The sequence below is a fragment of the Heteronotia binoei genome, chromosome 1, assembly GCF_032191835.1.
Source record: "Heteronotia binoei isolate CCM8104 ecotype False Entrance Well chromosome 1, APGP_CSIRO_Hbin_v1, whole genome shotgun sequence".
In the NCBI taxonomy this organism is placed as follows: Eukaryota; Metazoa; Chordata; class Lepidosauria; order Squamata; family Gekkonidae; genus Heteronotia; species Heteronotia binoei.
In genome coordinates, this window is record NC_083223.1 from 1150536 (window position 1) to 1166047 (window position 15512).

Here is a 15512-nt window from a genome sequence, read left to right on the forward strand (position 1 = left end):
GCTTTGAGTCTCTGATTCAGGGAGAAGGGCAGGGTATAAATCTGCAATTCTTCTTCTTCTATATGAACATAAGAAGCTGCCTTCTACTGAATCAGACCCCCCCTGGGTCCATCAAAGTCAGTCTTGTCTACTCAGACCAGCAGTGGCTCTCCAAGGTCTCCAGCAGAGGTTTTTTTTGCCTGCTTGCCTGGACCCTTTTTAGTTGGAGATGCTGGGGATTGAACCTGGGACCTTCTGCTTTCCAAGCAAATGTTCCACCAATGAGCCACCATCCCTTCCATATATATGAGCATATGAAGCTGCCCTATGCTGAATCAGACCCTGGGTCCATCAAAGTCAGTTTTGTCTACTCACACTGGCAGCGGCTCTCCAGGGTGTCAAGCTGAGGTTTTTCACGCCTACTTGCCTGGACCCTTTTTAATTGGAGATACCAGGGATTGAACCTGGGACCTTCTGCTTACTAAGCAGATTCTCTACCACTGAGCCACAGCCCCATTCATGGCTCTCCAGGGTCTCAAACTGAGGTTTTTCATGCCTACTTGGCTGGACCCTTTTTAGTTGGAGATACCAGGGATTGAACCTGGGACCTTCTGCTTACCAAGCAGATTCTCTGCCACTGAGCCACAGCCCCATTCATGGCTCTCCAGGGTCTCAAACTGAGGTTTTTCATGCCTACTTGGCTGGACCCTTTTTAGTTGGAGATACCAGGGATTGAACCTGGGACCTTCTGCTTTCCAAGCAGATTCTCTGCCACTGAGCCACAGCCCCATTCATGGCTCTCCAGGGTCTCAAACTGAGGTTTTTCATGCCTACTTGGCTGGACCCTTTTTAGTTGGAGATACCAGGGATTGAACCTGGGACCTTCTGCTTACTAAGCAGATGCTCTACCACTGAGCCACCGTCCCTCCCTTCAACATTTGGATTGCCAAAATCTTAGAAGCTAGGCTTCTGAGGACACTACATATGGATTGAACTGTTTTCCCTGTAGCGTGAACAGGGCTGAAGAGTTTGAGTGCTGAGCTGTGGGCTGCAGGGGTGCAATGCACGATATCTCCACACTGGTCGGTTAACAAGGGATGTCCAGAACACATCTTCCATTGGAGGTTCTACTTGCCCATCACATTTTTTTATTCCCCCCCTCCCCCTTCCTGCATGGACGACGAGTGATGGATGTGCATTTTCCTGTCCTCCATTTTATCCTCTTAACAGCCTTGAGAGCAAATAACTGACTTAGGGTCACACAGTGAGCTTCCACGACAGAACTCTCAAGAGCTTTATATCCCGCCCTGAGCCTGCTTTGGTGGGGAGGCTGGGATATAAATCTAATAAATAGGTTTTATGTAGGGTTTATGCAGAGAGCCAGTTTGGTGTAGTGGTTAAGTGCGTGGATTCTTATCCGGGAGAACCGAGTTTGATTCCCCACTCCTTCACTTGCAGCTGCTGGAATGGCCTTGGGCCAGCCATAGCTCTGGCAGAGGTTGTCCTTGAAAAGGCAACTTCTGGGAGAGCTCTCTCAGCCCCACCAACCTCACAGGGTGTCTGTTGTGGAGGAGGAAGATATAGAAGATTGTGAGAGTCTCTGATTCAGAGAGAAGGACTGGGTATAAATCTGCAATTCTTTTTTTCCTAGTGGAAAATGGTGGAACAAAGTTCCAGAACTTCTTTGTGGAAACAAAATTCTCAAAAAAAAAAATGTGTAAAAGTTCATGAGGGGCCCCTGCATGTTTCTCCATTTCTCTCTTGAGAGTTCCAGCACCTCTTTTCCTAGGGGAAAAAACAACCACCCTGGTTCTATGTATTTATAGCGCACAGGACAGATTGGCTATAAACCAATAACGTCACTAACCTATCTCCTCCTTTTGGCCAGGTCGTATTTACTGCCAACTTGGCCCTTCATGTTGTAGAGACGCCACCTGCCCCCACCCCACTCTACTTCATTAAAATAATTATACCCAGGACTAGATGGGCATCTGACAGCAATGCTGATTCTGTGAATTAGGCAGATCATGAGGAGGGCGGGAAGGGCTGCATCAGGGTTTAGTTCTCACGACCTTTTCTAGCTCTTTTGGGGAAATGCTGATTGACACTTTGGGGTCAGACAGCAATTTTTCTCCAGGCCAATTTGTCCAGGGAACCTGGAGGGTTTTTTGGGCCATCCTCAGGGCGTGGAGCCTGCAGGGGTCAGTGGGGATATTATGTGAGTGGAGAAGGTGTTTGTGAATTTCCTGCATTGGGGGGGGGGGCAGGGTTGGACTAGATGGCCCTGGAGGTCCCTTCCAATGTTATGACTTTGATTCTATGACTTTGAAGGCTGTATGAATGCTGTATGTGAGGGGTCTGGAGATCGAGTCCTGTGAGGAAAGGTTGAAGGAGCTGGGCATGTTTAGCCTGGAGAGGAGGCAGCTGAGAGGTGATATGATCACCATCTTCAAGTTCTTGAAGGGCTGTCACATAGAGGATGGGGTGGAATTGTTTTCTGTGGCCCTGGAAGGTAGGACCAGAACCAATGGGTTGAAATTAAACCAAAAGAGTTTCCGGCTCAACATTAAGAAGAACTTCCTGACCGTTAAGAATGATTCCTCAGTGGAACAGGCTTCCTCGGGAGGTGGTGGGCTCTCCTTCCTTGGAGGTTTTTCAGCAGAGGCTAGATGGCCATCTGACAGCAATGGAGATCCTGTGAATTTAGGGGGGGGGGGGTATTTGTGAGTTTCCTGCATTGTGCAGGGGGTTGGACTAGATGACCCTGGAGGTCCCTTCCAACTCTAGGATTCTATTAGGAAGAACTTCCTGATGGTTAGAGCGATTCCTTAGTGGAACAGGCTTCCTCGGGAGGTGGTGGGCTCTCCTTCCTTGGAGGTTTTTCAGCAGAGGCTAGATGGCCCTCTGACAGCAATGAGGATCCTGTAAATTTAGGGGGCGATGTTTGTGAGTTTCCTGTTTGTGAGTTTCCTGCATTGTGCAAGGGGTTGGATTAGATGGCCCTGGTGGTCCCTTCCAACTCCATGATTCTATGAAACTGCTGTATAGGAAAGAGCTTTGAAGGAGGTATTCCTAGAGGACAGGGCTTCTGTCTGGGGAACCGCCTTTGAGAGTGTATCCACATGCAAGCGCATCCTATTGTCAAGCCTGACTGTGGTTTGCTAAGCGCTCTGTGTCTTCAGGGAGTTATTAGCACCTTTCCTTTCCTTTGAGGACTTCTTTACCTCTGCAAAACACAAAGCTGGGTTTGCCATCTACGCTTCAGGGGGCTGCGATTGTGTGCAAGAGGAGTTGTGACGGAGACAGGGCTCGAGCAGGCTCAATTATCAGGGATGATGGGGAAGTTATTACAGCAGATCAAAGGCTGTGATGGGTGCTGTGTAAAAGATTAAAGATAACAAGGTTAATGGGTGACTGGAAATATCAAAGAGATTAATCAGGCCTGTCATTTTTTTTTTTTTTAAGGAGGAACTCATAGTATAGGACAATTATAATATTAGATAGGGATGCTGCATGTCTACTTCTTAGGGTCAAACGGAGGTGCATTTTAATTTTTTCTCAACGACAAAACAAAATTGCAGGTTTGAAATCCAGTTCTTCCCTTGTTTTCAAAACTTCTCATTGGGCGTTTTCGCACTGACCTTCAAGTGGCGCGACCACCCTCTTCAAACCGGAGGATCTGCGCGGATTTTGCACAAGAAGCGCCGGCGCAGCCAAAAGAGCCGGCGACTTCCGTCGCAAAAGCCGCTCAAACGTTTTCCTGCTTCTTGGCGGTTTCCGTTTGAGCGGGTTTCGCGACGGAAGTCGCCGGCTCTTTTGGCTGCGCCGGCGCTTCTTGTGCGAAATCCGCGCAGATCCTCCGGTTTGAAGAGGGTGGTCGCGCCACTTGAAGGTCAGTGCGAAAACGCCCATTGTGAAATGTTTTAAAAGAACAAAGGTGGCGAATTAAGGCCAAGCCTAATTTTGAGAAACAATATGTCAATGTTTCTCACTATACTTTTAAAAAATTCCTGCTTCAAATTGATGAAGATCTGGATCTTCGTCCAAGTAAATTAGATCTCAATGTGTTAAGAATTGAAAAGAAGACTTCTTCACCCAACGGGTGATTAACATGTGGAATTCACTGCCACAGGAGCTGGTATTGGCTACAAGCATAGCCAGCTTCAAGAGGGGATTGGATAAAAATATGGAGCAGAGGTCCATCAGTGGCTATTAGCCACAGTGTGTGTATCTGTGTGTGAATATATATATATATTTGGCCACTGTGTGACACAGAGTTTTGGACTGGATGGGCCACTGGCCTGATCCAACATAGCTTCTATTATGTTCTTATACCCCGCCCTTCTCTCTGCATCAGAGACTCAGAGCGGCTTACAATCTCCTTTACCTCCCCCCCCCCCACAACAGACACCCTGTGAGGTGGGTGAGGCTGAGAGGGCTCTTACAGCAGCTGCCCTTTCAAGGACAACCTCTGCCAGAGCTATGGCTGACCCAAGGCCATTCCAACAGCTGCAAGTGGAGGAGTGGGGAATCAAGCCCGGTTCTCCCAGATAAGAGTCCGTGCACTTAACCACTACACCTCTGTGTCCATAGATTGCAGGATCCACCTCCCAGCTTGCGTGTCTGTAAGAGTTGCCATTGGAGCCAGAAGAAGCCATGTTGGGCAAAAAATGACCCTATTGCTCCCATTTTTCTCCTAGGTGTCGGCAGACAGAAGTGAATGCACTGGGTAAGCACCATCTCAAACAGCTGCTGATACACAGGGACCCATTCCATCTATGTTTTGAGCTTGATGCTTGCAGATTGCACCAAAGATTCCAGCTGACAGGGTGCGTGGGAGATGGAGAGCCTGCAGTTTCATATCTGAGCTGACAGCTTTCCTAAGCATGTGGTTGCATCCCTTGAAGACAGAAGATCACAGAGAGGATTCTGGCCCTCTTTCCCTCTGGCACACCCCGCCAACGCATCTCAAATGTGGGAGGTGCCCAGCAAAAGCATAAGATACAGAGAGTCATCACAAGAACCATTGGGAAACCTTCTACATGATGCCTGGCCCTGCTGGTGGACTTCCTGGTAGCACCAGGAATTTGGCCTCTGTGTGACTCAGAGTGTTGGATGGGATAGGCCATTGCCCCGATCCAACATGGCTTCTTTTATATTCTTATGTCTGGGGCAGGGATGCTCTGTCTTCTTGGTGCGGGGGCAGCAAGAGTGGGATGGCTTCTGGAGTTCTGGCCCTGCTAGTGGACCTCCTGATGGCCCCTGGGTTTGGGCCACTGTGTGACACAGAATGTTGGACTGGGTGGGCCATTAGCCTGATCCAACATGGCTTCTTTTATATTCTTATGTCTGGGGCAGTGATGCTCTGTATTCTTGGTGCTTGGGGGGGCCACAGTGGGAGGGCTTCTAGTGTCCTGGCCCTGCTGGTGGACCTCCTGATGGCCCCTGAGTTTTGGCCACTGTGTGACACAGAGTGTTGGACTGGAAGGGCCATTGGCCTGACCCAACATGGCTTCTCTTATGTTCTTATGTCTGGGGCAGTGATGCTCTGTATTCTTTGTGATTGTGGGGAGGACAGTGGGAGGGCTTCTGGTGTCCTGGTCCCACTGATGGACCTCCTGATGGCACCTGGATATTTTGGCCATTGTGTGACACAGAGTGTTGGACTGGATAGGCCATTGGCCTGATCCAACATGGCTTCTCGTATGTTCTTATTGCTGAGAAGGGTCCAGGTGGTGGTTGATCCATATCCTTCTTTAGTTAGCACTTCAAAGGAAGGCTGTAACAATAGAGATTAAATAGGGTGTGCCTCTCTTCCCTCCCTATTCTTTTTTTTATAACAAAGTTTTTATTTTGCAATATATTGAAAAATATTCTACTATCAGAATCTAAATATAGTTCATCAGTACATTACACATTTTCCCACCCATCCCACCCTCCAAATTGTGACCTCCACCGGTATACAAAACAAATTAGAAACCTTTTAAAAGTAAAAATTCCCATATATAGAATCTTAACTAAAAGTTATCATTCACTTAACTTTATCTTAACTCCAATATAACTACTATTCTTATTCCTTTACTTAATACTTTCTACTTAATCATCAGTATTACACATTTAATCAGATAGCCATAATCTATTCTCCTTTGCACTTTAAAAATTCAATTATTACTTGTTAAACATTAAACATAGATTTTGTAGTCATTACATCATCACTAAAAATTATTCAAATCTTAATCTCATTTTAACTCACATAAATTTACTATATAAACTCAGCTACTTATATTTGATTACTAAAGCAATACTCAGTAATCACAGTCCTTTTTCTCTTTTAAAGTTCAGTTAATATTATCAAAAACCACTAACTGGCTCTTCACCTTCCATTGTATCTCCACATAGTTTTGGAATTTATTCCAATCTCCTTTAAATTTCTCCAGGTTACAGTCTTTTAAGATTCTAGTAAGTTTGTCCATTTCACTCCAATTAAGAACCTTTAAGATCCAGTCCCATTTTTCTGGTATTTTATCTTGCTTCCACATTTGCGCATACAATGTCCTTGCAGCTGAAAGCAAATACCACAACAATGTCCTGTCTTGCTTCGGAAAGCTTTCAATTTGTAATCCCACCAGAAAGACATCCGGTGCTCTCTTAATATTATATCCCAAGATTTTTGAAATCTCTTGTTGAATCATTAGCCAAAATTGTTTCGCCTTTTCGCAAGTCCACCACATATGGCAGAAAGAACCTTCATGTTTTTTACATTTCCAACACTTATCTGAAGCTTGATTGTTCATTTTTGCTAGTTTTTAGGTGTCATATACCACCTATACAGCATTTTAAAACAGTTCTCTTTTATATTATAACATGTTGAAATTTTCATAGAGTTCTTCCATAGCTGTTCCCACGTCTCTATTTGTATTTCTTTATTAAAGTTTATTGCTCATTTAATCATTTGAGGTTTCACAACCTCCTCTTCTGTGGACCATTTCAATAGCAACTTATAAGTCCTTGAAATCAATTTTTCATTTTCACCCAACAGCATTTTTTCCATTTCCGTTTTTTCAAATCTTATACCTGTACTTCTAATATCTTTTTCCACCAAGCTTTTAATCTGAAGCAATTGAAACCAATCAAATTTTCCTTGCAATTCTTCAGCCGATTTCTTTTCTACTTTACCTCCCTGAAATTTTAGCAGTTGTTCATATGAGACGTATTTCTCTTCTCGTGGACTTTGAGACAATTTTATAACCTCAGTCGGCACTATCCAAAGTGGTTTTCTCTCATCACCATATTTATTATATTTTTTCCATGTATTCAACAAGTTCCTCCTTATATAATGGTGTGAGAAAAAACTATCCTCTTTCCCGTAATACATATATGCCTGCCAACCAAAAATATTTCCTTGCCCTTCTAATGCCAATAATTTTTTATTGATCAAAGTCATCCAGTCCTTAATCCATACCAAACATACTGCATCATGATATAGCATTAAATCTGGTAACTGGAAGCCACCTCTTTCTTTTGCATCCGTCAGGATTTTCATCTTAATGCTTGGTTTCTTGCCCGCCCATATAAATTCTGAGATCTTTCTTTGCCAACAATTAAATTGTTTCTTATCTTTCACAATCGGAATGGTTTGAAAAAGAAACATACCGTAATTCTTGGTAAAACATTCATTTTAATAGCAGATATCCTCCCCGGCATAGATAAGTTCAATTTATTCCTTTAGCATATCTTCTTCATAGATAGGTTTAATTTATTCCATTTTAGCATATCTTCTTCAATCTTATGCCAAAGTTTTTCATAATTATTCTTATATAAATCAATATTTCTCATCGTAATTTCTACACCTAAGTATTTTACTTTTGACGCAACTTCACAACCTGTAACATTTTGTAGCTCTTTCTGTTTTCTCTGATGCCAAGTTCTTAGTAAGGATTTTCGATTTTTCTTTGTTAATATAACTCACCATACTCTTTAATTTTCTCTAACAACAAGGGTGTCACTTGCAATGGATTTTCATTGATAAACATCACATCATCTGCAAAGGCCCTGTATTTATATGAAAAACCTTTCAACTTCAAACCCTCAATCTCATTATCATCATCAATTTGAGACAGCAAGCCCTCTAAGGTCATTATAAACAGCAACGGAGACAGAGGGCAGCCTTGTCTTGTGCCTTTGCTAATCTTCATCTGCTCAGTCAAGTCAGCATTCACACAAAGTTCAGCTGTGCATATTGCCTTGATCATCCTTATAAAATCATCTCCTAATTTCATTGTTTCCATCACCGCAAACATAAAGTCCCAGTTGAGATTGTCAATCTTCCCTACTTATTCTGTGGTCACTTTCTGCTGGAGGTCTGAGGCACAAGGATGTTACACCAGGTACTTCCAACACTTACGGCATGGCGGGTGATGATACCGTTAGGATTTTTAGAGATATGATTAGCAGACGAATGTGGAGAGAACCACAATAACAGCTGGGCACACGGTTTAGTTTAAGAAACAAAGTAGTTTACTTTACTGATGAGGAAAGGGATGACTGGGAATTCTAGAAAACAAAGAAAGGATTCAATATCCTATCTAACTTCTAAGCTACATCTCGACTCTCTCGAGTCTTAACTTCAACTACATGGAGATCTAAGGGTTTAAACAAAGGGCTGTAAAACTGACCAAACGCTTTCCCCTAGACCACCACCCAAATATATGGATTAGCCTTTTAGGGCTCTCCCTGAATGGTCACTATGCATATTGAAACCCAGCCTTGGTGGGAAATACGTGCAAACATTCTCATTGGCTCTACCAATCTCACTGGCTAAACATCAGCATGCATATACAAACACTTAATTAACTCATGATGACAGAAAGTGAAACTGCGTCAAAAACCCAACAGACACCTCCCCCCTTTTGTCCATTATCTAAATACCTGTTCCTTTTTTTATCCCATCTTCCCTCTTCCCCGCCAGAAGCTCAAGGCATAATGCATGGTCCCCCTCCCTTCCCTGTTATCCTCACAACAGTCTTGCAAGGCTGGTGAGACCGAGAGGCCAAGACTTCCCCAAGGGCACCTCGGCTAAGTGATGACTTGAACTCAAGCCTGGCCAGCATGTTCACTGTTATGTTGCACTGGCTCTCCCTTCAGTTGCCGACCTCTTGCCTTAGACCCAGACTATCCCCGAGAGTCTCTAGCTTCTGGGAAATGAAAGATGGCAAAGGTCTCTTCCAGGAACTCTACTGTCTTTGCAGTCTGCAGGATCCAACTCTAAAGGCTGAGGTGATGTGAAGGGACTTGAACATGCTGCTTGTGGCACTTGTAAGCGGCTGATACCAAACTTTGTGTAAACCACTGGCTTCCTTGAGCTGGGTCATACAAGCTCTGGGATTACAAAGCTCCCAGGTTTCCCTGCACCAGGGCTTTTTTTGTAGCAGGACCTCCTTTGCATTTTAGGCCACACCCCCATGATGCAGCCAATCCTCCAAGAGCTTACAGGGCCTTCTTCCAGGGCCTACTGGAAGCTCCAGGATGATTGGCTATCTCAGAGGGGTGTGGCCTAATATGCAAAGGAGCTCCTGCTACAAAACAAGCCCTGCCTTGTGTCTTGAAGGCTTGTTCGGAGACAGCTTGGTTGCCCAGTGCTTTCAAGGAGCCACCTTTAGTACAGCTTTGTCTCTTCTGCAATTAAAGATGGGCGGCCACATTGGTCTGAAGCAATGGAATAAACAATGGAACAAAGCAACGGAATAAGCTTTTGTGCGCATGCACACTTCTTCAGGATCGAGCCTGGGACCTTCTGCACATGAAAGCTTCTTCCCTGAATAAAACTTTCTTAGTCTTCAAGGTTAGACTGGACTCAGACTTTGGTCTGCTGCTGTCCGTTTCCAGGAACTGGACAGAAGTCAGAGAAACCCTTTCAAGTTTTAGGTAACCTGGCAAGACCATGGAAATTTCAGCTTGAAACGCTCCAAAGCTTGGCTCAGCAGCAATGTTCCCTCTAAGCTGCAGAGTCTTGTGTGCAAAAATTCTACTTTGTGAGCTACTAGTATTAAAGTTGTGAGCTACTGGCATTCGAGTTGTGAACTACCGCATCAATTAGTGTGCCCTGGGGTCATTCTTCCTAAGTTAAGACAAAAATGTGTGAGTTGGAGGCTAAAAATCTGTGAGCTAGCTCATGCTAACTCAGTTTAGAGGGAACACCGCTCAGCAGTATGTGTGTGTGTGTGAACAGAACACAGCTTTTCAGGCCCAAAAACCTATAAGCAGTGGGAGGAGGGGGAGGGGAGGGGAAGAGAGAAAGAGACTATGTGTCAAGCATGCATATTTCTAAGCCATGATTGTTCCTGAGACAGAGAGCAGGCTGCTAGTATCCACCGCCCCCCTCCTTTTTACAACGTTTGGGCAAGCAGTAAATCTATCTAGCCCAAGGATGTTTACGCCACGGCCTGGCGGGTAAAAGCTGTGAGGTGCCTCTCCCCCGGATTCACATAGACAGTTCTTATCAGGTCTAGGAGAAGTGTGAGAAAGGGAGGTGTTTTTAATAGCCTGAATTCCTTAGTAATAAAGAGATACTATGTCGTAACCTTTGAACCCGTGACTCAAATCGCATCTGTATACTATCCTTTGAAGTAATCCTATACAGCAACTATGTACTCATGTATACGTCATTACTTCCAAGGATCCTGTCCTTGGTAAAGCTTCTGAGTTTCTACTTCCAAAACACGCTGGGTCGTTTCCATCTTCTGCAGCCCTGGCAGGAATAAGGAGAGGCACTTTGGACTGAAAAGCATTTTCTACAAGACAGAAATGACACCACGGTTGGGCAGGCAGGATCTTACTTGTGGGGGTGGGGAGAGGAGAGAGGGAAGGTAGACTCAGCTCACTCACTGCCTTCAGTCTGGCCTTTTCCTTTTGTTGATTAACCTCCATTGCTTTCTAGTTTTATGCTTGGACCAGCGTGGCCTAGTGGTTAGAGCAGAGGTGTTAAACTCATTTGTTACGACGGCCAGATCCGACAGCAATGAGACCTTGTCAGGCCGGGCCATGAGTGCCGTGAACTGCAAGGCCAGGTACAGGAGATATAAACTTTATACAGACTCAGGCAAATCCAAATACAAACGTGCTTCAAATGTTAACACTCTTACGTTAATGCCTGCCCTTCCATTGCTTGCTACACATTAGCACAGGGACAGTATACAGGGCCATAAAACCCAACCTCTGTCATCCGGCAATAAAGGTAATGACCAGTTGCTCGTGGACCAGGTAAGAGCCCTGGAAGGGCTGCTTCCAGTCCTTGAGCTATAGGGCTTTTTTTGTAGCAGGAACTCCTTTGCATCTTAGGCCACACGCCCCTGATGTAGACAATCCTCCAAGAGCTTACAAGGCTCTTCTTACAGGGCCTACTGTAAGCTCCAGGAGGATTGGCTACATCAGGGGGGCGTGGCCCAGGGTTTTTTGTAGCAGGAACTCCTTTGCATCTTAGGCCACAACCCCTGGTGTAGCCAATCCTCGAAGAGCTTACAGTAGGCCCTGTAAGAAGAGCCCTGTAAGCTCTTGGAGGATTGGCTACATCAGGGGTGTGTGGCCTAAGATGCAAAGGAGGTCCTGCTACCCAAAAAAAGCCCTGCTAAAAAGTGAATGGAGACCACTTCTCTTCCATTTCCCCACACCCCAGAGACAACATTTTCACTGTAGAAAACCCCATCCTGCATAGAATCATAGAGTTGGAAGGGACCTCCATGGTCATTTAGTCCAGCCCCCTGCACAATCCAGCAAGCACACAAATACCTCCCCCTAAATTCACAGGATCTTCATGGCACTGTTTTAAGAACTCCTTTTTGGTTTTCCAACTTTTCTCCAGCCAAACCAGTAAACTAGTAGCTGCATCTAGGAAAAGCTAACAGCGTTCCTTTGGCAACGTCTGTCCCTTACACAGATTAGCAGTGCAAACAGAGGCACTCCCCGGCTAAATCTACTTGGGACAATGCGTTTAGGAGGGCGTATCCCTGTTTAAGATTGCCTTGCACCCAGGGGTCATTTCGTACAAAAAAAGGTGCCGGAGCTCATTAGCGCAACTCATTTGCATAAACTGCACACTCCTGAGATTACTGGAAGGTGTTCTAAATTATATCAACTCAGTATCTTCCTTAAAATGCTTCTGGAATTAGAATTGTCATAACAAAACGTCACTCCCATCATACTTTTAAAAATTACTTTCTCCTATGTGGCCACCATGGCACGATGAAGATTTCTATCCATCTGCTTTCTGTGTTTTGGTTATTTCCCCATTTTTTTGTGGGGAAAAATATGAGAAAGTATGTCAAATCTTAAGAGTTCGGCAAAATCATCCCAGGGGGGTTGAACAATCGAGCCCAGAAACAAGTATTTGGGAGTGGAGGGTAAGCAAGAAGGAAAGGAAAGGTCCCCTGTGCAAGGACCAGTCGTTTCCGAATCTGGGGTGATGCTGCTTTCACAACGTTTTCACAGCAGACTTTTTACGAGGTGGTTTGCCATTGCCTTCCCCAGTCATCTACACTTTCCCTGCAGCAAGCTGGAGACTCATTTTACCGACCTCAGAAGGCTGAGTCTAGAGAAAGGAAAGGAAAGGTCCCCTGTGCAAGCACCAGTCGTCTCCGACTCTGGGGTGACGTTGCTTTCACAATGTTTTCATGGCAGACTTTTTACAGGGTGGTTTGCCATTGCCTTCCCCAGTCATCTACCCTTTCCCCCCAGCAAGCTGGGGACTCCTTTTACCGACCTCGGAAGGATGGAAGGCTGAGTCTAGAGAAAGGATAGGTCCCCTGTGCAAGCACCAGTTGTTTCCGACTCTGGGGTGACGTTGCTTTCACAATGTTTTCACGGCAGACTTTTTACGGGGTGGTTTGCCATTGCCTTCTCCAGTCATCTGCACTTCCCCCCCAGCAAGCTGGGGACTCATCTGACCGACCTCGGAAGGATGGAAGGCTGAGTCAACCTGGAGCTGGCTACCTGAACCCAGCTTCTGCCGGGAACGAACTCAGGTCATGAGCAGAGACTTCAGACCACAGCACTGCAGGACTGCTGCTTTACCATTCTGAGGGTAAGCAAGAAAGAGCACAATACAATGTAGGGGTTCAGAGCTCTGCCAGTTTGGTCTAATGGTTAAGTGTGCGGACTCTTATCTGGGAGAACCGGGTTTGATTCCCCACTCCTCCACTTGCGCTTGCTAGCATGGCCTTGGTTCAGCCATAACTCTGGCAGAGGTTGTCCTTGAAAGGGAAGCTGCTATGAGAGCCCTCTCCAGCCCCACCCACCTCACAGGGTGACTGTTGTGGGGGAGGAAGGTAAAGGAGATTGTGAGCCGCTCTGAGACTCTTCGAAGTGGAGGTCGGGATATAAATCCAATATCTTCATCTACCTCACAGGGTGTCTGTTGTGGGGGAGGAAGGGAAAGGAGATTGTGAGCCGCTCTGAGACTCTTCGGAGTGGAGGGCGGGATATAAATCCAATATCTTCATCTACCTCACAGGGTGTCTGTTGTGGGGGAGGAAGGGAAAGGAGATTGTGAGCCGCTCTGAGACTCTTCGGAGTGGAGGGCGGGATATAAATCCAATATCTTCATCTACCTCTCAGGGTGTCTGTTGTGGGGGTGGAAGGGGAAGGAGATTGTGAGCTGCTCTGAGACTCTTTGGAGTGGAGGGCGGGATATAAATCCAATATCTTCTTCTTCTTGTTCTGCTCCTGTGAGTGCCTGCCCCAAATGAGGCCTGCCTGTGTTTCCCTATGCCCAGGAGAGGGGAGCAGCCATTGGTTTTGGGAGGTTTTAGAATGTGGGAGCCAGAGAGGGCTCTGTGCGTTTCCGTCACTCGAGCTGTCTGTCCTGCTACGCTGGAGGGTGAGCCAGCAAACTGCTCGGGCCTCTGTTTCTCCTTCAAAGGGAACACAAACAAAACGCCACTCCAGAGACGTGCCGCGGAGAAGAAATTACACAGGGCCTTTCCCTCTCAGGCTGTGGAAAACATGAGGGTGTGCGCCGCAGACTCTAAGTGGTGCTTCAGGGGGAACTCTAATTTCTGGCTCTGCTTCCCGTTTTCCGCAAAGCAAATACAAGGCCAGCTTTGAGGAGAACCGGAAGGACAGGTTTATGAATTAGAACCAGGGGGGATAACCGTGTTCGTGCTGGAGCCTGTTCAGGGAAGCAAATAGGGTCTGTTCGGGCTGCTGCTGCCCTCTGGTGACTCAGTTTGGAAGAAATCGACGTGGCAGGGGCCCCCTGAGGCCTGCTGTGCAAATCTAGAGGCAACCCTGACGTCTCTTGACTTCTTCTGCTCCTTGCAATCTAACAACATGGAGCCCACCTGCAGCTAGGTGGCATACTTCACTGAAGGCACCTCCAGGCACATTGTTTTTAAATTCCCCACACAAAGAAAACTAGCAAGTCAGGAAGGAAGGTCCCAGCCTGAGGTGCTCAATGTCTGTGTGAATTGAATCATTTGTAAGGATGAGCCTTTACTCTGAAATGATATGTCACAGAAATAGGTTTACTTCCCTGATAGGAACTAACTATAAGAACATAAGAGAAGCCATGTTGTATCAGGCCAATGGCCCCTCCAGTCCAACACTCTGTGACATAAGAACATAAGAGAAGCCATGTTGAATCAGGCCAATGGCCCCTCCAGTCCAACACTCTGTGTCACATAAGAACATAAGAGAAGCCATGTTGGATCAGGCCAATGGCCCCTCCAGTCCAACACTCTGTGACATAAGAACATAAGAGAAGCCATGTTGAATCAGGCCAATGGCCCCTCCAGTCCAACACTCTGTGTCACATAAGAACATAAGAGAAGCCATGTTGGATCAGGCCAATGGCCCATCCAGTCCAACACTCTGTGACATAAGAACATAAGAGAAGCCATGTTGAATCAGGCCAATGGCCCCTGCAGTCTAACACTCTGTATCACCCAGTGGCCAAAACCCAGGTGTCATCAGGAGGTCCACCAATGGAGCCAAAACTCTAGAAGCCCTCCCACTCTTGCCCCTCAAGCATCAATGATACAGAGCATCACTGTCCCAAACAGAGTTCCATCAATACCCTGTGGCTAATAGCCACTGATGGACCTCTGCTCCAGATGTTGATCCAATCCCCTCTTGAAGTTGTCTATGCCTGTAGCCGCCACTACCTCCTGTGGCAGTGAATTCCACGTGTTAATCACCCTTTGGGTGAAGAAGTACTTCCTTTTATCCATTTTAACCTGACTGCTCAGCAATTCCATTGAGTGCCCACGAGTTCTTGTATTGTGAGAAAGGGAGAAAAGGACTTCTTTCTCTACCTTCTCTGTCTTAACCGCGTGATCCTAAGCAAAAGCTCATCCTTTTAAACCCACCGACTTCTCTCGGGCTGCAGTTAGTTGGAAGGTTGGCATGGTTTGGACATGCTGCTAATTCCCCTGTTGCATTTTGTGATGGAGATTTTCAGCTAGATTCGCACCCTGACTAGCCTCACCACGTGCCTCTTCCATGGTTGATCGTTCAGATTAGTGCTGCATGTCAACCACGGA

At 46.0% G+C, this 15512-nt stretch overlaps 1 non-coding gene across 1 annotated transcript; it reads right to left on the reverse strand.

Annotated features, from left to right (window-relative positions):
* Positions 1 to 833: 833 nt before the first annotated feature.
* TRNAT-AGU (transfer RNA threonine (anticodon AGU)) lies at positions 834 to 908 on the reverse strand. The gene has a single exon. It is a non-coding gene; the product is annotated as a tRNA-Thr (tRNA).
* Between the last annotated feature and the right edge of the window lie 14604 nt (positions 909 to 15512).